Source organism: Catharus ustulatus, chromosome 3, assembly GCF_009819885.2.
Source record: "Catharus ustulatus isolate bCatUst1 chromosome 3, bCatUst1.pri.v2, whole genome shotgun sequence".
Taxonomy (NCBI): Eukaryota; Metazoa; Chordata; class Aves; order Passeriformes; family Turdidae; genus Catharus; species Catharus ustulatus.
In genome coordinates this window covers 107,455,616-107,480,949 of record NC_046223.1, presented here as the reverse complement: position 1 = coordinate 107,480,949, position 25,334 = coordinate 107,455,616, and the positions used below count along the sequence as shown (strand labels likewise).

Sequence of the window (25,334 nt, the reverse complement as noted above, 5' to 3'; positions counted from 1 at the left end):
ACAAATTCAACAAAACAGAAAAGAAGCAATGGTGAGGCAGATAAAAATATAGAGGAAAACAAATGAAAGCTATAGAAATACTTAAATTATTATGAAATTCACAAAAACTATTGTCTGAATTCCTTCAGTTTAGCAACCACCAGGATAAAGCAATTGATGGAGGTTGCTAAGCACAGACAAGCTGACTCAGAAATCTTTCCTAAGGTCTCAAAATTGCAAATCTAAAATATCAGCCTACACTTCCATTAACTTGTCTAGGAAAATATAATTTTGTTCTGATTCACTGTCCACCTTTGGTAGATAAGGACCCGCTGAGGAAACTATTTTAGAAAAACAAGCAAGAAAAAGACATTATTGTAGGCTATGAATGCTGGAAAGCATGACATATAACTCCAATCCTTAAGGGGCAGGATGCTTTTTTCCTAACTTAGTGCTGTCTGTCACGGAACTGTCCTTGGGAATAGTTGAGGTCTGTGGAACTGAACTACAGAGGTGCTGCATAAAAAGGAAAAGTAACCATAAAAAGACATTTTCATTTTCTAGCAGAGCTGCATTTGCAGAGACAACCTTGAGACTTTTGCCAAAGCTGATCATGAGGACCTCTCCAAACTGAGGGGAAGTTGTTGGAGGTAATAGCCACGGACAAAGAGCCTGGACATCTTCACATGGCTGTGCCTTTCACAGCAACTGCTACTTCCAGGTGACAGGAGACAGCAGTGGGTGAAACATTTTTATTCCCAACCATGACACTAAGCAGGAACTGCACTGGCAGCTACCCCGGACTATTTAAGTAGAATCTGGAAAGCTAGAAATATCAAACACTGCCTTCCTTGGCATTACCTCATGATTACTTCACTCATCACTGGAGAATGTGGAGGTAAAAAGGTTTAATATAAAAATGGTTGTTGCTCTATCTAATGATTTCAGAGGCTGGGGATGATATAATCTCTTTGGGGATGATAAAATCTCTTTTGTATTTACCATACTTGTGCTATAAAGCACACAAATTAAACTGATTGTAAGAAAGAAGGAATAGAAAAATATCCTTTCTTTATAATCAAACACCCTCTTCACCACTGAAATGCACCCACAGCTTTTTTATTTGCAAAAATGCCCCACATCTTTAGCATAGGAAAATAACATCTAGGGTGAGATTTAAATCAACTTGCTTTAATGCTCTCACATTTTGGTGTCTGTACTAAGCAGGAATTTAGACCAACAGAGACACAGTCATCTCCAGGTAGGCTCAGCAGGCTGATCTAAGACACTTCTCCCAGGATGGGATGAGTCATACTTTGGAGGTGCTGTCCTCTCTCCATTGATTCTCCAGACTATCATGTCTAATAATCACTGATTAAATTAGCTTTCCTGAATTTGTCTGATCCCTTTTTGGCCACATTTATATCTTGGTCTCTACAACATCCTGTGGAAATCAGTTCCATAATTTAATTAAACGTTATACAATAATTTCATTGGTGACCCTCTTTCTGGCACTGTGAGAATGAGTGACTATTTCTTATTCACCTGCTCCTCACCAGACATGAAATAGCCAGACTCTACCCAGCCTACGTGCCACATTTCTAAACAACTTCACTCCCTTTTTCTAGGCTTTTTACAAATTTACTGATTCTTTATCATACAAATGACTATAATTACAGATGGAATGCTCCACATGCTTATAAAATAGAATACATTTCTACTGTCATACTAGTTCCTAGATATTTTAGCTGTTATTTGATATGAATTGGTAATTTCAGAGATCTATCCTTATTGATTTCCATTTCCTCTCCCAATTTCTACTTGTTATGGTCATCAATGTATTTTGTCCCATAGGCACTGCCTTCCTCTTATTACCAATAAACCATCTGACATTTTATATTCCTGATAGTCATTATTCTATTATCATGCTGCAGCAGTTTATAGCCAGATTTAAATACAATTGTTATGAGTAATCTCAAATCATACACAAACTGTTTTCTCACTTCACCAGTCAAATCCACAAGTCATTTACGAATACTTTTCATTTTTTCTCCCTTTCTCCATAAATTGCAAAAATCCGTGATAACTGTTTTTTATGTCTACTACCCTATGTCTACTATGGGCATATAAGTAGTACAAATAACTTGGAAAATTTAAAACTAGACAAAAAATGCCTTAAACATATTGTTATTATTAAAGGCTAAAAATTTGATAAAATATTTCATAGAGTCCTGTATTTTAACAACCTAGGAAGAAGTGTTGAGATCATTTAGGGCAGAAAAAGTGTGATCTCACACCCAAATTCCTGGTTCATTTCCAATATTTATCATTAAACAAGAATACAGTTTTTTGATAGGCCTGTCAAACTTTGATAGGCCAATCAAACTTTGATTCAAAGTTTGAAAGCACAGATAATCTACCAGGTCTGCAGCTGGAACAGGCCCTCCTTATGTTAAATGCTGTGCTGGAAGAGCTGCTAATTCTCTCTGGTGTGACAATGCAGGAGAAAAGCGAAATAAACTAAGGCTGCAATTTAGGAATAAGACAAACAGTGAAATAAAATATAATAATAACAAAAAAAAAAAATCCCCAAATCCCCAGAATCCAGCATCACAAAACGGAGTAATGTTAAAAACTATTGTGGGAATTTCCAGGAGTTTGGAATGCCTACTAAATCAAATCAGAGGACATAATATAAGAAAAGTTCCCTGCCAGAAGGCAGAACTGTTTGAGCTGGCTATAGTTGAAGCAGGAAGGGGGGTTACTTTCTTTTTTGTTTGGTTGGTTTTTGTTGTTGTTGTTGTTGGGGTTTTTTGTGTTGTTTTGGTTTTTTGTTTGTTTTTTTTTCCCTGAACTACTCCCAAAAGATTCAGTATAAAAAGAACCTGTTACAGAATGGCCTCTGGAAAGTGAACAAGGTTCCAAACGATGTGCTTCTGGTAGGGATATTTTTTGATCTCCAAAACAAAAGGGAGTACAGAACAAATGGTATTCAGGAAACCTGCTTTTTCATGGTGAAAAGCAATCCCTTTATCTTTCCTGATCAGAGTAGCCCTGTTACTACAACCAAGCAAGAAGGGAGGGGAGTGAGTTGTGTCAAGAAACAGATTGAAGAAAAGGGATCGAAAATCTCTTGCTTATAAAAATGTGCATATTTTGGAAAGGAGAAATGTGGACTTCAAGGCAAGTGACATAAGGGCAGTTTTACAAGAACATGTGAGTGCTTCTGAGCGTCTGGACTACTGGCTAATGCAGGTATTGTTGCCTAATTGCATTGGTTCATTTCTATTCAAGTAAATCAAGGTGATGTTCAGTACAAATGTATCAAGCGTCCCTCCGGCAGCTTGAGTGCTCTTCAGCAATCTCACCAGGTACCTAAATAGCTATGCAAATCTCATCTCGAGTGTTTAGTTGCTGCATTCCCTGCTCAAAATGCAACTTAAACTCTGTCACCTTTACTTTCTAAGAATACAACACCAGCATACAAAGCAGGTCAGGCACTGAACTTCATAAGGCTGTGACTCCATGCCTTGTCTCACGTGGTACCACTTCTCAACATTCTGAAGGTCCCAGTTTCTCACATACTGCCACCTGTGAAAATTCAGGTTGGCATTTGATTCTTCATGAAAATAGCCAGGCCTGTGAATAATCCTGTATCATGTCAGTGTTAGTCCTGGGTAACTGTGAGTGCTAAGCTGGGAGTGCACATTAACAGAGTGTGCTACAGCACGTGCCTGAGCAGCCTGGTGAAAGGACAGGCTACAAGTGTTGCTGAGAAACAGCACCACATATAGAGATGTACACACACAATAAATATAGGCTAAGCTGGTTTTATTATACAGACGTGTTTAGCATTAAGAATGCCTGCACAGCATTACCATGGCTCTGCTGTGAGACAGACACTTAGGGAACAGCAAATCGACTGTAAATCTCAGTCCCATGTTGTCCCTATTCTTCTTCCTTGTCCAATCTTTACCCTGTAGTTCTGGCTCTGCCAAGTCACTCTCACTAACTCTGTACCAGCTCATCCTGACTCTTTCTCCCACTTTCCTTCCTATCTCGTTCTTACTCCCTACCCAAGGCCAATTCTCATCTGTGCTTTGTCTTTTCCTTCTCTGACTTTTCATCAGCAAAAGCAGTGAGAGCAGTGATGTTCATTGCATGCAAGATGGATGCACAAGGGCAAAAACACAGGTATGCTTGTTTAAGCTGCAGTGGAATTCATCTGGGTAACATCTTGCTGATTGACATTTAAAGAGTCTTGGCATCTTCAGGGACAAAGATAACACAACCACTCCCAAAGAGCAGGCAGGGATGGATGCCCAGGCTGCCAGCAGGGCTGTCAGCATCATTCAGAGAGGCAGAGGCTGAATGGGACGCATGGCAGCAGGATGCAGCATGTTTAAATGATGCTGAAATCTCTTAAATATTGGAGAGCATTTTATGTTAAAAAAATGGATTGTAAAGCTAAGTGATTTATGCTGTTTAAAGCCTAAGAACCCAAGACAAACATGAAAGAAACACCATGGTTTACATGTGGGGGGGTGCAGATGCAGCAGGGAGGACAAGAGTGATACAAATGTTTGCCTCACACCTGGGCAAACAATCTCCAGCTACCCTAAAGCACCACAGACTGGTCAGAGGAGAAAGCACTGAAGAGGAGACCTGAGGTTTCCCAGTAAGACTTAAACTGGTTTTGTTTGTTTTTCCCAGAACAAATGCAGAAATGTACCTGACTGTTGCTGATGCCAGTCTGCCCTGATCAAAGGATATAATGAAAATGGAAAAGGCCAGAGATCTCATGTCACTAGAATTTCTACTTTCTGTTTTAAAAGCTAACTCTATTTCTCAAAAAAAACCCAAAAAAACCCCCCCAAAAACCTACCAACAAACAACCCCCGCCAAAAAAAAAAACCAAACCAAAACAAAAAAAACCCCTAAAAACCTTTTTAGAACATCTAGGGAAAACTTTTTTAGGGTTAAGAGGAGCATTCAATTTACTCCTCTGCTCTGCTTGCAATATAGGTCTGCTCCAAAAAAAAAGTAAAAAAAAAAAAAAGAAAAAAAGAAAAGAAAAAAAAAATCTTAGATCTGACATGCATGGGAAAGCTTTGAGGAGCTACAATCTCCAGAATATCCAAATAATTACCATATTGAAGTTTCCCTCACATTAGTGCCTGTGTCCAAATAAAGCCACTTGACAGTTGGCTTATTCTTCACTAATGTCATGCTCCCACCCTATTTCACTATCTGTGCTCCAAACACACTTAGAAGCATTTTTTTCTTTAACTTGAAAAGAATCACATTGATTTATGACTCCAAGAAGCTGGCCAGAATCCAGAAAACCATCCAACAGCCAAATTTTAACTTAATCTGTTCCATCATGAAAATGAATTAATGTTGTTTTAAATATTAATGATTACAGTCAATAGCAAAAATGCCACCATTTTTAATACCTTCATATGACTAGGAAGAACAGAAAACTGAGCAACTGTACTACTAATGACAAACCATTTGAAATTACTGCAAAGATAAACAAGAGAAGACTCTTCTCCTCTAATACAGCATCCATAAATCATACAGAACAATAACAGAGAAGTAATTATGGTCAGTAGCAGTGAACTTGATCAAGCAGGGTTATTTCTACCTGGGTGGTAGCCATTAGAAGTTGGATATCTAATCTAAACTAGTCATCAAGGCTCCAATGTGCAATGGAGAGAAACAGGCATCCATTTCAGCAAGAAGCAATTCATTCCATGCTATATAAAAGGTTACTGGGATTAATTGCTCTCTGCAAATGCCTACTCTTGTTTGACTAACAAAAAAGGTCTACACAATTAGTTTAGACTAAACATTTAACTCCTAGACAGCTAGAAAGGCATGAAAAAATATTCTACCCCCAGAGCTCAGACTGAGATGACTTTCCCAGTTTGGGGGCAACTGCAGAGCCTTCAGCCAAACTGTGACCCAAACCTGGGCACTGCCTGGTTGGTGGAGCCCAGGAAAGGCAGGGGACCTTTGCTGAACCTGTGGGACAAAATACCAGCTCAACATTACAGCAGCTTCTGCAGACTTTTCCCAAGAAACTCTTCCTGCCAATACAGCCAGTTACCAACCAGTTTCCAACAGCAGATCTACTAAAAAAATCACACAGATTAATGTTTGTTTTTTTTTTTTGTTTCTCTGAATCATGGCATATATTCATTTAGATAATAATCTTCTCTTAGATGAAAAATGGTTTAATGATTTTTAAAGGTGTTTTTGACAGGTTAATACCACTGCTGACACTTCCATGGGGAATTACTTAGTATCCACTGGTTCCAGTCCTTAGTAATTAACCTGCAGGAAAGAACACAACCATTTCTAGAGTATTATGTATCTATAGTTCTGTAAAATAACTTTTTTAGTAATGCATCAGTAAAAGTTAACTTTAGAAAATGGCATCTATCTGGTGTTACATAAAGAATTAGTTGTGACATCCTCACTACATCTACAATGCTTAGTTTGGAGCACCAGAAGATAGGTAAGTATCACGAAAGTCCTACTTCTCCAAACAGCACAGGTCATTTTGACATTTTTAAAGAGGACTAACTTACTAGGGATCTGAATGTAAATTAACTAAATGTTGAAGCACATTCAGTCACAGCCAAGTGTCCCAGTTCAGACACCATGTAAACCTACTTCCAAATCTTGTGACATGATTCTCAAGATTCTTGTTTTTCTTAAAGAACTGTCCTCTGAATATAGAACTGGCATGCAACCATCACTAACTTAAGCCTTATTTAAGCTTCTTTGATTTGCTTTCAGCCATGACATATACTCATTTTGTCCTTGCTTTTGTTCTCCAAAGCAGTTTATAAAACTTGAAAAAAAAAAGGAATGCTTTGTATCATATGGAAAATAACTGTGCTGTAAGGAACAATACCAAGGCTGAAGAGCCTAAAATTAGACCTGTAAGCTTTGCTTTCATTGGCAACGATGTGTGAACATTCATATTGTCCCAATCCCACATTCTACCTCTTTATTCTTGCTAAACACATCACTTTCTGAAAAACACTGAAGTTTAAAATTAGCAAACCTGTTTGATTCAAGGGTATACTGACCTTGGTAATGGGTTGTTTTGATCACCTTTAGGGTTTAATAGTGAATTACAAGATTTTCAAAAGAAGCAAAGAAAAAGCATTTGCAGAACAAAAAGCTGAACATCTGAAATGGTGCCTGGAATAATACCGCAATTTCTAGTTTACTTTTCTTTTTCCCTCCTAAGAAAACTCAAAAGCAAATCTAATAGCTGTATTTTTGCTGAAAGCAAGCTAGTGAGGAGATATGCACTGTATAAAGTTCCTGATGCTGGGCAACATGGGACTAACAGGGATAATTTAGTCATAACAAGTTAGCATCTATGATATACCCATTCCCTTCTCAGCTATGCTCATTCAGCTCCTACTGCAGTCAACAGGGGAGATAAACAAGAGCAAAATGTATTCAAAAGGTCAAACTTCATGGATTTTCAAGAAAGCCACAGAGAGGCTAAAGTGAAACCAATGCTTGCTACTGCCTTAAGTATAATTCAAGCAGTTGCTAGTGTAGTGTTTATTTTGAGTGTCTCCTTGTGGAATTTCAGGATAAAATATGAGATTGGCAGTGAGCCTGAAGGGGGTATAGTCAGAGCAGTCCAATTTCAACAGACTATCAAGATGAACTGTGGGGAGTTATTTTACAGGTTTATGGCTATAGCTCACTCTGAAACACAGTGTTATTAATATTTGTAGAGCACTATGATATAAATAGCAACACTACATACACTACCTAGATACCTGTGGTATGCTCTGACAGAGCACTTTTTAGATAACCAAATACCAATAAATGTGCCCAAATGCTATACTTGAAATAGGACATTAGATAGAGATGTAATGCAACAGTTAATTATACATCAGAAATGCTGATGTGGATCCCTAATGCAGCACTAACATTGGCAGCCTTAGGCACTAACATGAGGCACTGACTCTGGGGTGATTTTCAGTCAGAAACTAGAATTAATTCTAACATCATTACAGCACAAGAAACCAAATAGTTTCTTGGAGTTAGGACCAGTGCAAGCCTAGATAAAGCTGGTCCTGAACTGTATTCAGTGTTTCCCATTGGAAAATCTGTGGCCATAAAAAGTAATGTTTTCAAAGTAAGACAAAGAGCAGCTGGAGAATACTATTTATTTCATCACACTGGTCTTGTCAGTATTTCCCAATGTTTCCTACACCCTGGAAACATCGTAGGCTGTCCATCAAGCTTTGCTTCCCAGCAGCAAGCTCCACGGGTCACATGGTGGCATTTCAGACAAAGCTGAGCTTTTGGAAAAAGAACAGAGGCTGACTGTGCCACTGATAAAAATGGAGATGTTAACCACCAATTAACCACCAATTGCCTCAGAGCAACAAGGAAACCCTGAGAAAGGTAAACACACCTTTCTCAGGATCAGGGAGTTTTGTCCTAGTTCCAACCTCAGGATGAGGTAATTTCTTCCTGGGACAGCCCTTCTTTTGTGCCTAATAAAGCCAGGTAATTGCACCCTGGGTTTTGTGGGTAGGAACATGATGTGCAGCAAGACCATTTAAGGAGCTGTGGCTTCAGTCTCAGGCTTAGCCTTCTACTCTTACATATAGGGAATTAATTTTACCGCCTTGGTAACTGGCATTTTTCAAGTTTCTGCAATTTCTTCAAACACTTCTAATGATTTAATCATTATGAAACTTGCCTATACTTGAACAATAGTTCAAATTAAAGTCAGTATGGATATAAACTACACAAGGCATTCCTGAGAAATTCAATATGATAACATTCTCATTCCTTCCTTATCCTTCAGAAAAGCATCTTGTTAATACAGTTATGTTTCCAATTTTCCAATGAATAATAATTCCCTAGACTAAGAGTACTTATACATGGAACTATTATTTTGGAATATCATTTCCCAAAGAACATTAGGAACAGGAGAACTTCTCTTTGCTATTCACTGTACTACAAAAATGTGGGCTCTCATTTTTCACAGAATCATATAATTTGGCTTGGAAGGGACCTTAAAGATCATCCAGTTCCAACACTCCTGAAATGGCCAGGGACACCCTTCCCTAGGTCAGGTTGCTCAAAGCCCCATCCAGATTGGCCTTGAACATTTCCTGGGGTGTGGCACCTACAGCTTCTCTGGTCAACTTACTACATTGTCTCACCATGCTCACAGTGAAAAATTTCTTGCAAAAGTCTCATCTAAACCTGCCCTCGTTCAGTTTAAGGTCGTTATGCCTTGTCCTATCACCCCATGCCCTTGCAAAAACTCCTTCTGCAGCTTTCCCCCTTTTGGTACAGGAAAGTTGCTATAAGGCCTCCCTTACAGAAGGTATAAAATACATAGATCTAGACTCTAACAGTAATAAATTCCATATTATTTATTAATTCTTATAATGGATTACCAGTAGTAGGATTCTTTACCATGAGGGTGGTGAAGCACTGAAACAGGTTGCTCAGAGAAATTGTGTATGTTCAGGACCAGGCTGAATGGAGTTTTGAGCCACCTGGTCTAGTGGAAAGATCTGTTCCACTCCAAACCATTCCACATGGGAAAAATCACCACATAAAAACTATCAAAAGAGTTAAAGTTTCTGCAGTGAGCTATAGAATCCTTTTTTAAATATTTAAATTAAATTAAATCTACTTTCAAAGAATCCCCACAGATCCCTAAATCCCCACACAAGCTACGCACATTGGTGCTGAATTCTTTATATACTCCATACTATACCATATAAAGGTTTTGCAAAAATGTCAGAGGTAAATGTGCAAATTCCTTCATGAATAGTGAAGTTAAATGTAAGTTAGTCTCTCTCAGAGCCAACTTACAGAGCAGAGGTAATGGCACAATATCCCGAGTCTGTGTGTGACCCAGGCAAGCATGAAATTTTTTCTCCAAGGTTCAAACAGACCTTAAGAAAATGCAAGGTTAACTTGTGACCTGGACATACCTGATGTGGGATGTTTGTATCTTAGGAAAAGATTCAAGCTGCCTGTGCAGTCTTCAGGTTTGCATTCTCTTTGAGGATCTTCGTGGCAGGTGCCAGTTGTCACTAAATAGTGGGTGCTGAGGGGAGTTGCTCTGGATGTCAGAACTGCACCAGCTCCTGGGCTTGTCCCCAGGACAGCTCTCCCCAGCCTGCCCAAGGCAGACACCTGACATTGGCTGGCTGTGCCCACAGCAGGTGCAGAAACAGGACCTCAGCAGCACCCTCTGTGCTTCACTCCACACCTCCCACTTCCCAGCCAAGAAAATATGTATTCCAGTCAAAAGCAGTCTAGACACAAGGTAATATATGCAATACAGATGCCCAGGAGATTACACCTGACACAAAACTCGAACAAATAATCTGATAAACTTAGGAGAAAAAAATTGAGACAGGTTGCAGAAGTCAGCAACTATATTCCATCATCACCTTTTTGAAAAGCTACTTCATCTGCTCACCATAGGAAAGGTTGCCTGCCACTTCCCACCAACAATATTCTGCTTTTCCACTACTTGCAGCTTGTTTTGATTTTGGCTGAGTGAAAGATAGATATGGAAAATCCTTGCAGGAACGCCAGAGTGCAGGGAGCAACCTTGCTTCTAAATCGATGCAAGCTGCCTGGGAAGAGAGGCAGGATGATCATTTCCTCCCTGCTTGTTCATCTGCTCCCCTGAGAACAAGTTATGCTGCAGTGACACATTAGGGCTTGTGCTGTCAAAGTGCTTCTGGCAGAAAAAATAAGTGAAGTATCAAGTGACTGAGCCCTTTCAGCCTGTTCCAGCCAAAGCTAAGTCCCACTATAGCTGAAGCATGGATTTAAATTTTTCATTTAGAGTGATAAAATTCCTATGGAATAGTCTGCAACAGGAGCAGAGTAAAACTGGCAAGATTGTTTGTTAAAAAACAACCAGACTTTGCAGTTCTACTTTTAGAATAAACACCTAAACTGGAAAGTTTGCTGTATGAACTTGAGTCTTGATATGCTGGAAAAAAAAAATCAAATAACCAATCCTTACACATGGCAAATTTTCTTCTTCTCCATAATGTGGACTTGGACAGCACTTAATAACAACTTGATGGAACTTGATGGAGTTGAATTGGCTTACATCCAGCATGACTGGCGCTCAAATGACTCAAATTTTAATATATTTTACCATAATAATAAAGGACAGTAATTTCACGATTACAAGTCGCACTGACTATAAGCCGCAACGCCGGGTGTTGGCAAACATTTTGTTCTTTGTCCATACGCAAGCTGCACCCAATTATAAGCCACTCTGTCGTTCGCAGCGAGGACCCACGTGCAACAAAGTTGCCAATTAGTAACAGAACCGCGGCAGGGCGGGGTTTACTGGCTCGGCTCGGGCCATGAGGGCTCGGGGCTGCCGACAGGGCTGGGTGGCCCAGCTCAGCGCTGCTGCTTGGCAGGGCCGCTCAGGGCCGGCCGCCGCCACAGCTGGGCTCTCTCACCCCGGCCCGGCGCTGCACCGCGGTGGCAGGGGGGCACAGAGCCCGCTGGCACCCGTGGCAGTGGTGGGAGGCAGGGATGGAGTCCCCTCGCTCCCACAGTGGTGGCACGCGGGGACGGGAGCCCCCTGCCTCCCCCCGCGCTGTGGGGCCAGCAGGAGGGAGCTCCCCCACCTCTCCCCCCACTGCCCCGTGCTGCCTGCACGGAGCCCAGCTCCACCCACCGCACAACACAGTAACCAATTTGTAACAATCATGTAAATACAGGGTTTTACTGGCAGGTGCTCAACTTGGCAGTTTGCACTGACTCGGTTTGCACTTCCGGGGTTGGAAATGTCAGAAAATTATTCACATATTGGCCGCTCCTAAGTGTAAGCCGCATTTCCGGTGTGGGAGCAAAAATTTGGTCAAAACGGCGCGGCTTGTAATCGTGAAATTACTGGAATGATCACCCACAGCTAGCCAAAGAAGTAAGGGATCTTTCAAAGGAAAAACAGGAAACACACAACTTATGGACCATTTCACATAAAATACATACCTTTCATTTTCCTCTGCTCTAGTACTTTAAAAAACACTGTTTTTACCAGGTCTTGGTCTTTACATTGTCACACCCATGCCCCTCTGAAACAAGCAAGAGCAGATAATAACCACTCCTGCCAAGGCTTACTGCAGTGCCAAATCTCAGGCACAACCTGTGGATTAGCAGAATGCAACTGGTTATGCCTGTTCTCTGCATTGTACTGAGAAATCCTCACATTTCTGTTCGTTCACAGTCAAACTGAGTTCCAGGTAATGCCAATGTCCAAGGGGAAAAGCTACAAAGCCTGTCTAAAATGGAATTTGTCTATACATTATAGGAGAGCTTTACCACTCTGCTGTATGGTACAAGCACAGGGGTCAGGCTCATGCTTCTTTCAAAAGGATAACTTCAAATGCAAATGAGAAACTGGTCTGACCTTATTTCTTCACAGTACTTTGACAACATTGCATGGATGTGCAATGAGCATGTTGACAACTGTCTATCTGTAATTTTTTAATGCAAAAGCCTAGAAAGAAAAAATATGTCAAGGACTATGGTTGAACTAATAATTAAAACTGACATAAGAAATGTATGTAAATGCAATATAATGATGTAATTAATCCAATGTAATTAAAACCCAGAGATAACAGGGAGGTGCACCTCTCCACTATCTACTTGTAGAGTCCAGTCTATGCTCTGCAGTTCACTCCTCATCAGATTTAGTCCAAGTCATCATTATCACAGCACCACCCAACAGATATCACCAGCAAAAGCATAGGAAACTGGGAGACATGTAAATACCTGCTTATTTCCACTTCATTAACATTCCAAAATTAGACTACTGCTGATACTAATGATTCAAATGTAAGGTATGCAATATTTATTGTTTTTATTACTTGTTACTTACTATTATTATTTAATAATTTTGTTAAATTTTTAGTCCATCAACTACAAACAAGCACTCGCTCCTGTAACAGTTTATAAGATATTATTATTTATTACTAAACTGCAATGTTTAGCTTCCTACTGAATACCTCAAAGAGCCAAGAGGAAAGACAAGCCTCAGGAATGATCACAGCTCTGTATTCCTCCCATTGCACCATGGGATGATTACACACTGATTTCAATCTCAATGCAGTTCCGCTGCCACAAAGGGTTATACTCTCCAAAGAACCATATTCACTTTTGGAAAGAACTCCTTGCCTTGTGTATATCCCAGGATTTGTGTGGCCATGTCCAAGGTAGATAAGAAAAATCGGGTCATGCCTCTTTACCCAGGAAAGGAAAAAAAAGGTCATTTGGGTGAGGTAAACAACAAAAAACATAGGCAAAGGTAACAGGAAAGTGAGGCAACAGGGAAACTTCCCTTTCTAGCAGATGTGACTATAGAGCCCTGCCAGGAAAGGCTGGGTTGGGCTGGAGGGAGAGCTCAGCTCAAGTTGGTGCCATGTTCTCCTCCTGCTTCCAGGAGCAGAGATTACCTGGTGCTGGGGCAGACATTGCCCAGACAGACTGGGGCACACCAGTGTCACACCAGAAGTCCAATGGGACACTGCTTTAATCCAAATGTTTAGTTCTGCATCTTCATTCTTTTAAAACCCCATTCTTTTAACCCCCCAGCAAATCTTGTACTACTTATCTCTGACAGAAGACAATCATTGATATGGGAATAGTATCAGAACTGTGTGAACAACTCTTTAGTGATGTATGGCACTGAAATACTTAGAGGTGAAAAATTTACACAAGTTGCCAAATGTTTTTCCACCTTGGCTTGTAACAACTGGAAAATGTTTGAGGTTTTGTAGAGCCTCTTTAAATATATCAGTGCTAACTGAGCTCCCATGACAGGAACTTCAGTTATAGCACTGTCATGAAGCACATGCATAAAACAGGGTCTACATTCTCTGATAATAAGGGTTTGGGATTTGCTTTGCCATCAATTGCAAAAGCTCTTGGACAAGATGTGTTTCTGTCTTCTGCATCATCATCAGGTAATACTAAGTGAATGAAATCATGTTAAATTCTATAAATTTGCCAATATTTTAGTTGCCATATCCCATTCAAAACTGACATCAGCAGTGAAAAATTACATGGCACATAAATACAAATGCAAAACAATGAGCAAATTGTCACATAAATTCCACAAAAACAGCTCTCCAAACAGGCTTTTTACTTCAGAAAAGCAGAATTTTTAAGACCAGCTGTTCAGTCATAAGATCAATGAATCATATGAGAGAACATATAAAGTCTTATGCAAATACTTCACATTTTATTTTTCAATCCTTCTCCCCACTTAGTTTCACATCCCAAATGCCTTTGGATGAGCAAATTCTCCTGCACCCACACAGAGCTCACTGCCAAAGAGAACCTGCACTGGGGGTGTTGCTGTGGTCATTTTTAGGACTTGTATGTGATTTAAAACCATCTCAATTCTCCTCCAATAGCTACATCTACCACCCATCTGACACGCAGTATAAGGCAGGTCAGTAGGGGATTCCTCTGAGCACCTAACTCAGATGTTTCTGCCCTAGTATAGCTCTGATACAGCTTGTCTGCCATTGCATCAGAAAAAGCAGTTCAGAGAAAAGTGGCAAGAGTCAGATGGATTTATCATTAAATTCAATGTTTCCTGCAAATTCAAATTTTCCCTGTGAAGTTTTCTCACAACACCTAAAAAAAAAAAATCACAAAAAGAGGTGCATGTTAGTACTTTTCATATTAATTACCCTTTTTGTGAGAGACTCCACTCCTCAGTGTTTCCTAGATGTTGACACCTTTGCCTTCTGCTATCTTCAAATGTTATCCTACTCCTTTTCCTTGCTCCCCCTTCCTTTTTGATTCATTTAAAATAAATCTCCCTACACAGAAATCCTCACAGATCTGATCCTGCCTACATTTCTGACATGATTCATGATCACACCTTCTCCTTTTCCCCAAGTCTCATCTTCTTTAGGCTAAGAGCTTGCTGAACACTTACACCTACATTTCTAGTCAACTCTCTGTGTTCAAAGCAACAGATTTCCCCATGTATTTAAATCTAGTCACTCACAGACGTGTTTTGGTGGTTCAGCATGTACTCTGCACTATTCAAATCCATTCCTTGATCTAATTTTTTCCAGTAGGGATCAGAAAGATCAGCTCAGAGAATGAGTCCTTACATTTGTATGGCCTTAGACTTTGGTCCAGTTACTTCAGGAAGGGATTAATCCAGAAATCTCAATTTCACTTTTAACTCCATGGCAATTTTTAATAATGACCATCAAGCCATCTTGCCATGCATTCCTAAAGATTTCCTGATGTCAGTATCTGTCAGTAGTGCTGCTAATGCCACTGCCCACTGATGGTATACATTTTTCACTGTACAACCACTAAAAGTGAGTCTAAATCACTTTTACTGCAATTTGAATTTTTTGAAGCATGGCAAAGTAGGATAGCACAGTTGTCAGAGGGTGACTTTGCTTTTGTAACTGATTTAAATTTGCTACCTTTTTAGTTTGTTTCTTTCTTTCTCCCAGACTCAATGTTTATGCAAGAGTACCTCATTAGTCAAGTGCCAGATACCACTAACTTTGTTCATTCAGAACAAATAAAAAATGCTTATTTCTGCTAACTTCTTGAAGGTGTTTTCAAAGGAAAACAAGTAGAAGACCGAAATGGCTGCAACTGCTGTGTAGGTCTTCACAGAATTGAGAATCTTGTAAGTTGGAGTGACAATGCAGAGATGGAAAAATAACAGAATATCTTAGCTGTCTCACACAGCGACAGATATTGAAGACCTTCTGAATATATCAATACTATCAACAGTAAATGGATGGGTTTACTGGGCAATACAAGAATTACAGTCCCCAGCTATCTGTTACATACAACACCAGAACAACGTTGAACATTTCACAAACTCTTTCTTTTATCTGAAGATGAGCTGACACTGATATATTGTTATTGGTCTTCACTAATACACTCCTGTTGGCAACAGGGAGATGCTAGCAGCTGAAATGAGTCACATACTGCAAGACCTTGCAATTTATATGGAAAGAAAATGCAATTAAAAAAATATCTCTGTATTCTCCTCAGCTGACTCTGCAATGCAAGACACCCACTAAAACTCAAGTCATAGTCAGTTACTTTTCATATATTTGCAGCACATGAACTTGCAGTGTTATTTTTTTATTTTAAATTGACTAGCTTTAATTCACCAACATTGAAACAGCAATACAAAGTAATGATAGGAGCATTTGACGCTGAAATAAAAATTACTCTTGTATTTTATATATACCATGAATTTCTCATGCAACAATTCAGAACTTTGTTACACTGTTTTCATTTATTTATAGTTGCACATTATGAGAAAATCTACAGTTGGTTACAAATGTTTGAAGAAGGTAATAGTCTAAAATAATGTGTCTCACAAACAATAGATGTAACTAGCCAACAGTTCTCTAGTTCATTCTCATCTAAAGAAAGCAAACAGCATTGTAACTGAAAGACTTGCACTGATAGGTTTTGTTAAGCAATTTGACAATACAGACATTACAGCATCAGATGATAGGTACATACAATAGAACTATTTATAGCACTATGCAGGAATAAAAACCACAGAGAACGTTATGCTAAATTATTGTAACATTTTCAATCTCCTATATTGAATCTTCATACCACAAAATTCCACATGCCAGGAAAAAAACAAGAAAATAAAAAAATACATAGGCTGTGTTTATACTCTGCAGATTTACAAGAACATCTTGGGTCTTGCACTACAATACAGAGTTAAGGCACTGAAGAGAGCAATTCAACAGAAAGAGCAGACAGACACACAGGAAGGACACAGCTGTACTCAGCATCTGTTTACATTGTTCTGTGACTTCTTAGACTACTCTTTGAAAATACCAGATAATCTTGTAATATCTAGAGATATCTAGATACAAACCCAGCTGTTTAGGACAGACTCTAGGGTGCACCTTCACTACAGCCCAAGAGCTGGAGGACAGTGTGTGCCTCAGCCAGCTTTCCACTCTCTGGCTCTGCCACTGTGAACAGCCCCATGGGGGAAGCAGAACATGTATGGATGTATCCCAATTACCTCTGCAGGAGGCAAACCCAGTCACTGCTGCCAGGCATGGATTGGCTCAAAGTCACTCCATGAAATCCCTGGACATGCATCCTATCTTTCTGCACAGGTTGTATATCTTGAATGTTAAAATTTTACTAAAAAGTATTTACCCTTACAGCACTGAACATACAGCTGCATTTTTTTGAACATATGCAAAGGCCAGATCCTTGTTTTATAAAGCTCCCAGTTTAAAAGACAAACACAAAACCACAGCTAAAATGCAAGGTGAAGGAGGCATCCACCATGGTTAAACACGCACAGCCAGTATTGTCAGGGAGAGGGAGGCTCTTGGGCAACAGAGAACCTTTGGAGCAGAATCAAAGACAGGAGGCAGAGCCAGAGAGGGAGGAAAAAAGGGATCAGTAAAAGCTAAGGATGAGATAAGACATGAAGCAGTTAGAACCTGTTGACACTTCAGGATTACATTCTCATATAACAGAGTGGGAAGCCTGATTGAGTAATGTTCACCTCTTAAACCATGCAGAAACAAGTGTTACTTACTGATCTGTGTTCCAGTAGCACCTCTTTGTGGCAGACACTTGAGAAAAATGTAAAAGCATCACAACCCCTTCCAGCCGTTCTATTTTCCCAAACAGGAATTAAAATGAATAAACAACAGCCATTGAACAGCTAAGAACTCACCCAGTGTGGGGGACAACTCTTGCAAACAAAACCTATTTATGAAGAATTATCAAGGCTACTTTGTGGTCTTCTTACCATACCTGAGGAGGAAAATGGAGTCTTAGAAGCTACTTCTGTTAAGCACTCTGGCATTTCAATTATAGTGGTGTATTGTCAGGATTTCACTGACAGAAGGAGGCAAGAATATTTATGCATATGGATTATTTGTCTCTATTTAAGGATGCACGACACAGTTTTTTACAAGGTTAAACACGTAGCATACTATTCTTCTAAATTTTCTCATTCCACATGGATGGCAGAGACCAAATTCCAAGTCAACTGGAGCTCTTTGTTGAGCACTGTTCAACCTTGTGGTTGATGTGACATATCCAAGTCAGATTAAAAACAAAACAAAAACAAAAAACAAAGCAGATCAAGCTTTGTTAGACATTTGAAGATGCAGTCCTTTTGTAAAAGTCAGTCTGATTTGCAAAAATCATCAGTATCATCAGATGTTCCATGCATCAAACCAAAACCACTTTTCAGGCTATCAGTCTTCCAAACTGAAAGCCTTCCAAAACAAGGATTCCAAGAACATTCACTAATGTTGGTACTCATTAGTATGGTTATAAAAATGTATATTTAAAAGGAAAAATGACTGGTTAAAAAATAGTATCTATTTGGGTGCAATGAAAGAACATTGACTGTAATGAAATTGCCTTGATATGTGCTGGATGTTAACAAGAACTGCACAAATAACTTTTTACAGCATTATCCATTATATAAGCTGATTTTATTTTCAGTGCTAAAGTCTTTTTTAAATGTTCACTTTCACTAACTTTAGAAAATCTTAACTTTTCCTCTACATATACTAACTTCTGCTAAAAAACAAAAGCATTTTCATTCTAACTACTAACTGGTATCTCAGATTTCATTCTCTGAGAGTCTTCAGTTACTTTGTATTTCTAAATATAGCAGATAAGAGTACAGAGAAATATGCTGTATTGTAAGAGCTTTTATAAACAACAGTTTCTAATTTTAGACTACTCCATTCTGAATAAAGTCTAATTAAACCACATATATTCTCCAATGCAGTCCACAAAATGGGTAATATTCATGTCTCCTCACTGCTATTTGATTCCATCTTACAGTGAATGACTTAATATATACTTTTGAGTAAAAATTTTTTCTATGAAGTGGAACGCTAAACTTTCATTTAAAAAAAGAATCAGTAACATATTACCTTTGTAAAATCATTTTCAGATATTAAAATCAAGTCATAGGTACTCCACACACACCGGGCTCAGCAGTTGATCTGTTTAAGGTTTTTTTTTTTCCCAGTTACTTTGGGGATTGATTGTTCAAGAACTCCTAATTAAGTCCAGAACCAACACATGTTAACACTAAGAATAATTAATTACTAAAAAAGCTTAGAGAGAACAGAGATACATTTTCCATTCTCCATGGTCTTTAAATCAAGAGTGATTTTTTTCCCTCCCCCAAATTTGTATGTAAAAGGAAAGCAAAGGCATCACTGAAGTCAAATGCTATGGCCTCTGCTAGACATGATTAAAATGTTCATTAATCTCCCTTGTAGAGTTAAACATTTATGAACCTAAGAGCTTTCATCTCTAACATACAACTTTCTACTTAGCTAGAAGTTAAAACTAATAAAAGTAATTTTCATCAAAAGTTTTAGAGCCTTATACTTACTAGTCTAGAAACTCTGTAAATTACTGTCAAAACTTGTTTACTTTTTGAGTATACATTTTGACTTGTACAAAGTTTGAGCAACCAAAGTAATCCCAGTGGTTGATATTATATTGGTTGATTCAACTCATTAGAAGTTAAAAAAAACCTGTATTTTTCAACATCATTTGTAAGTCTTATCATTATTCATCTCAGTTTTTAGATCTTTTCATAAATGAACTTTGAGAAAGTCTAAGTTCGCAAACAAGAAATGATGATATTTAACAGTGTTACATAAAAACAATGATTCTACTTTGAAATCATCAATCATTTAAAATTAAATCTGCTTTAAGCCAAAAGTGAATAAAGGTCATTTTAACCAAAAAATTTAGTATCACATATTTATATTAATGTAAAAGCTATAGGAATCACCATTCCATCTCTTTTCCTGCACATCAAAATCAGTCTTTTTTAATACAGATTGTGTAGACAATCTTCTTCAAATGGTTTTGTGATGAAAATGTGATTTTAAAATTCTTTATCTTCCTATTAAGAAATTATTTTATTATAATTATCTTAAAAGACCCACTTGGTAATCTCAGATTATCACTTCTCATTATTTCAAAGTTTGTAGGTTGTTGACAAACTCAAGAATGTAGTAAACTCCTGATTTTTCAAAACAGTGAAACTCAGGAAGTTAGAAGTAGCATAATTTATTTCAATTAGCTGTGGTTTTACAAGCTATTTTACTGAACATATTCTGTTTCTTAGGGGAATAATCACAAAGAAAAACTGATTAATGTTTTTATAAACAAATCAGTGAATTTGACTATCAAGTGACTTATCTTTTTCTCCATCAACTGTCTCCTTGAAATTACTTACTTTGTTCAACCTTTATCTATGAGACCATCTCTAATAATCTGAATTAATTTCCTACAAGTGCATTACTGTCCTTTCAGCCACATTCACATTCAAATGTGGAAAAGCTCTTGAAAGCAGAGACCCTGTGGATAACATCCACATAGTTAAAAAAAAAGAAAAAATACATATTTATTCTTATCACTTTATAACTTAAAAAGCAATAAAAAATTTGTAGCACCACTCCGAGGTTTTGTATTCCACGAACAAATATCCTTTCAATCATCTGTTTAATTTACTTTGAAAAGGTTTATAGCTATTACTCTCAGATCAATAGTATAAAATTCAAAAGATAAGATTCTCTCTATGAATAAACACTAGTTGGATCTGAGGTAAGAAAGCGCCGCCCTGTGATGGGAGCCCACCTGGGTCCTTACATCTTCCAGCACAGCAAATGCTCACAGCCTTCCCTGTTGGTGCTGTATTCCTGTACCATGCAGAGCTTCCAGAGATGCCATGGAGAGAAGCTATGGGGTAAACCATGGTCTTTCCCAAGAAAGCAATAGCAGCAAAGATAATTGGTAAGGTGCAAAGCGATCCAAAGATGCAACAAATGCGCACAAAAAGAAGGAACAAAATTACACTTGGAAGGAAGAAAGAAAAAGCCCGAGGATATAGAAAACGGCAAAAGGTGTGCAAATGCAGATAACAGTGACCCAAAAGAAAACGGGGAGAGGAAATGGTCTAGGCTCATTACAAAGTAGTCTGAATCAAATTTAGGCATGAGAAATAATGCAGGAAGATCACACGGTGCTTTTCTCTGTTAATGTAAGACAAAATTAAAGAAAGTAAAGAATCCATGGTCAATCAAACCCACCTGGAAACAACCTTCTTTACAGAGCACTCAAATGACAAAGGGTATTTAGCCCCAATGCACACTGCTAAAACAAAAACTATTAAAAACAAAAGGATGAAGACCAGTGCTGACAATGTTTAACATCACAGACGAGGAGCACAGCTGCTCAGGGTAAGTGCTGTGTGTTTCTATTCCTACGACTTTAAAACCAAATCTGTCTACCATACTTTAAATTTTCTAACTCTATCTTCGATTAGTGTACATTGCTGTTTGATTCACAATTAGAGGATGAGCCAGCACTTTTTGGCCAAGTGACATAAAATTCTGGAAATCTATGGGAATCTGCAAAGGTTGACAGAGCTGAATACCTAAAATGGGAGCATGAGGCAAAGATACAATACAAAAAAGCTTAGGAATCCATTGTGCAGACAGACATAACAATACAATTCCAAAACTGAAAAATAGAACCAGGACTGTTTGAAATGTAAACAATTACGGAATCACCCACAACAAAATTCACCACGTCCATGTGTATCCTTAGATTTGGATCCTTCTGCAGCTATACTGAGTGTACAGACAGAAAGAAAAGTCAAGAGGCCTGTAGCAGCAAAGTGGTCCTGCAGGTCTCAAGCAGGACCCTGCTGGAAGGCAGGGAAGCCCCCAGACCCCAGACATGCTGCAGTCAGCAGGATGTCACACCCTGGGACACGTGGCACCTTTTCCAAACAGCACCAAAGCCAGCAGCACTGCACCGCTTCCATCCTGCACAGCCAGCCCCTTTTCCTCTGCTCTGCTCTGCCCCATCACACCCTGGTTACACTTGGCCTCATCATTCTGGCCAGAGCAGAGTTTCTCTTCTGGTTGGTGCTGTGGGGTGGTAGCAGCTCTGACTCTTCTGGTACAATACAGCAGGGGAAGGCACACCGGGAAGCACACGACGGGACCGACAGTGGCGGAGACATCTCTGGCATTTGCTCTGTGTTTGGGTTACATAACGCTGTGATACTCCGGAGGAGATGCTGCTTGACGACACACAACTGATCTGCTGGCAATAGCTGGATGCTCCAGAACAAGAAGCATGTCGAAAAATCAGTGGTGTGCAGGTATACTTTTGTATCAGGTAAGAAGACAGGGCAACCTAGAAAACTGGTTAAATATTGCAGCCCTATGTCATAAAACTTAGTGGATACATAACAAGATTAAGGATTCAGTCCTTAATTAAAAGGCAGGCATAACACATAACCAAGATGAAGAACATGTTTCCTTACTTTTCCTTGACAGCAACATTAGCCCAGACTACTTCATGCTTTGTTTGAATGGAGAAAAACATAATTAAAGTTTTAATTAGAATTGATCGCAGTCCACAAACCCAAAATGGATCGTGCTGTTTGGACACTGTACCAGATCTTTCAAGCAAACCGATGTTCTTAAATGAACAATGTTCTTTAAAAGAGGAAAGGAATTCTGTCAAGTAATAGGGGAGCAGTGAAAACTAATGACTCTGAAAATGTGTCACAGAAAAAGTACTACGAAGCACACATTCTGAAAGGGACAGTGATTATGTCTTCTACAAAGACTAAGCTTCCACATACACTTACTTTTCTCTGTGATTAATCTGTTGCATGTCATATTCTGGTCATAAAATATGTCCACCTTTTTATTCTTCATAAAGAGATGATACCTCTGAGACCTGAACTTTCCAATATATGAAGGAAGAGAACACTTATCCACAGGCACACCAATAACAAAACATTGCTAAAAATACGTGGCCAGCAGAATTGTTGGAGAAGTACCTGTATCACTTAAACCCATCTGTTACATTAACATTTTCTGTGCAAGAACACGGAATTTATTCATACATTTGGCTATGGCTTTAATACCCAAGTAATCACCCTTCAATTTTAATGAAAAGGGCAGGTGTTTTCATCATCCTGATATCTGCACGTTTGCTTGTCAGCCGAAAAGCCTGGCGGAGCAGGTAAAGCCCCTCCCCGCCTTGCTGCACCGCTCCGGGTCGTGCGGGATTCGGAGCGCGGTACCTGCGCGGCGGCGGGAGCTCCGCCCGCTCGGCTCCAGCTGCCCCTCGCCCGAGGAGGGCGGAGAGCCCCGTCCCACCTCCGAAAAGCCCATGAAGAGGCTGCCCCTCGCCCGAGGAGGGCGGAGAGCCCCGTCCCACCTCCGAAAAGCCCCTGAACAGCTCCCCCGCGGCCGGGGAAGCGGAGGGTCTGCAGTCGCGCAAGAACAGCCCCCCCTTCCCCTTTCCCTCCCAATTCCCGACGGTTTCTCCGCACGCCCGAGGCCGGAGCAGCCAGCCCGGGCTGGGGCAAGTCAGGGAGGTGCCGGGGGAAGCACCCGGCAGAGGAGAGCTCGTAGCATCGGAGACGGGATGCGAAGTTGGGGTGGGGGAAACCTTGCAAGTGGCTTCATGCAGGAAGGGGCAGGGGTGGGAGGAGGGAGGCGTTCCCTCGTGGGGGCAGTGGGGAGAGCGAGGGACTCCGGGGGGTGGGGACACCCCCGGGCGGGCGGGAAAAGCCTCGCACCGGGGGAGCGGCGGCACGGGCACGGGGACCGAGGGGCTGGCGGTGCCGAGCTGTGCGGGAGGGCGGCACTGCCGGGGTCCCTTCTGGCAGCCGCCGCGCCCGCACAGCGCTGAGCCCCCGCGTCCCGGCGCGACACCCGCACCCGGCTGGGGAAGCGTCTCCGCCGCAGCGCTGAGCACCGCGCTCCCCCGCACCCCGGGCTTCCCGGCGGGGGAGGGAAGAGGATGGAAGAAGCCCTCGGGGTACCGGCAGGCGTTCCTCCCCTCGCCCCACACAATCAGCACGCCTCTCCGGGTGCGAGCAGCTTATTTCCAAGCGATGCTGGCGCGCAAAGTTGCGCCGGTCGGGCAGCCCCCGCCCGCGCTCCCTCCCTTCCTCCGCAGCCGCGCACATCCCGGCCCCCGCAGAGCCCCCGCGCTCCGCTCCGCTCGGGTCAGCGCGGAAATCGCCTCCCTCGCTTTCCGCCCCGGCTGCTCACGATCTGCCTCAACCTGCTCCACCTTTTGTTTTGATCTTTGGAAATGAAATTCTCTCTCCTGCCGTCTCCTTTCCCTCCTCCTTCTCACGCCTTCGTGTGGGAGATGCCCAGGATCGCACACCAGCTTTTGTTATCTCCTCCCACCTCCATCTTCACTCCGATTGATGCCCCAGTAAATAGCAGGAGCGCGGCACCTCCGCCCCGTACCTACCCCGCTACCACCTGCAAACACCTCGCCTTTTAAATAACCAAATGATAAAAACATCCCTTGCAGGCAGTATGAATAGCGATAGAGCGATCGCACGGATCGGGAGCACTTTTGCCTCCCCCGTGGTGTGATGACCTTGCGAGGGTTGCTCTGGCGCTTGGTTTCGCACGGTCTTTTTTTTTTTTCCTTCTTTTTTTTTTTTCCTTTCCTCACTGGAAAAAAATAAAAAATCACGCCCTTTTCGCTATCCCTTTTCAAACGAACACGAATGCCAAAGACTCCCTCTTCCACCAAAGCGTTTCCAAGCGCAAATTGTTACGCGCCAGCTCGGCTCTTCCTTTGGATGCTGCCGCTGCTCATATCCGGATCGGTGGGCAATGGCAATTCGGTCCCGTCTCGCAACAGTTACGGGCAAATCGCCGCGGGTGCGATTTGCCTCCACCCCGCCAGCGGAACAACTCCCGCACACCGACCGCAAACAGCAACTTTCCCGGTGAGGACGATCCCCGACCGCTGAGCAGCGGCGAGGCCGCGCAGCCCCCGCCTCAGCCCCGCCGCGCCTCCATCCCGCCGCCTCGCCGGCAGGAAAAGCCCCGCGCGGGGCAGCCCGGCACCCGGCGGCTGCGGAGCCCGGATCCCCCCCGGTCCCCCCGCGGTCGCTCCCCGCACTTACAGCGGGCGCGGGGTCTGTCCGCGGTGCGGAGGAGGGCGCAGGGCCCGGGGTCCCGCGCGGTGCTGGGGCCGGAGGGACACGCGGCGCCGCCTCGGTGCGCGCCCGCCGCCGCTCGCGCCGCAGCTCGTGTGCGCGCCCCCGCTCCGCCCCGCGCGCCGCCCGCCGCCGCCCCGCACTGCAGGACCGCCGCCCCGCGCGCCGCCCCGCGCTCCGAGCATGCGCGCGGGCCCGGGCGGCGCGGGCGGGAGCGGGGGAAGCCCCGGGGCGGGCGGGGCGGAGGGGCCGAGCCCTGAGG

At 41.5% G+C, this 25,334-nt stretch overlaps 1 protein-coding gene across 2 annotated transcripts in view; it reads right to left on the bottom strand.

Annotated features, from left to right (window-relative positions):
• The window catches only part of VSNL1 (visinin like 1), an 84,285-nt gene extending 59,067 nt beyond the window's left edge, over positions 1 to 25,218 (bottom strand). The window contains exon 1 of one of the 2 annotated variants that reach the window (XM_033053896.1): positions 25,040 to 25,218. The gene's annotated coding sequence lies outside the window, so the exon portion shown is untranslated. Of the gene's footprint in view, positions 1 to 24,180; positions 24,288 to 25,039 lie in introns of those variants that run through there. The other variant, XM_033053897.2, reaches the window with a different exon arrangement.
• Between the last annotated feature and the right edge of the window lie 116 nt (positions 25,219 to 25,334).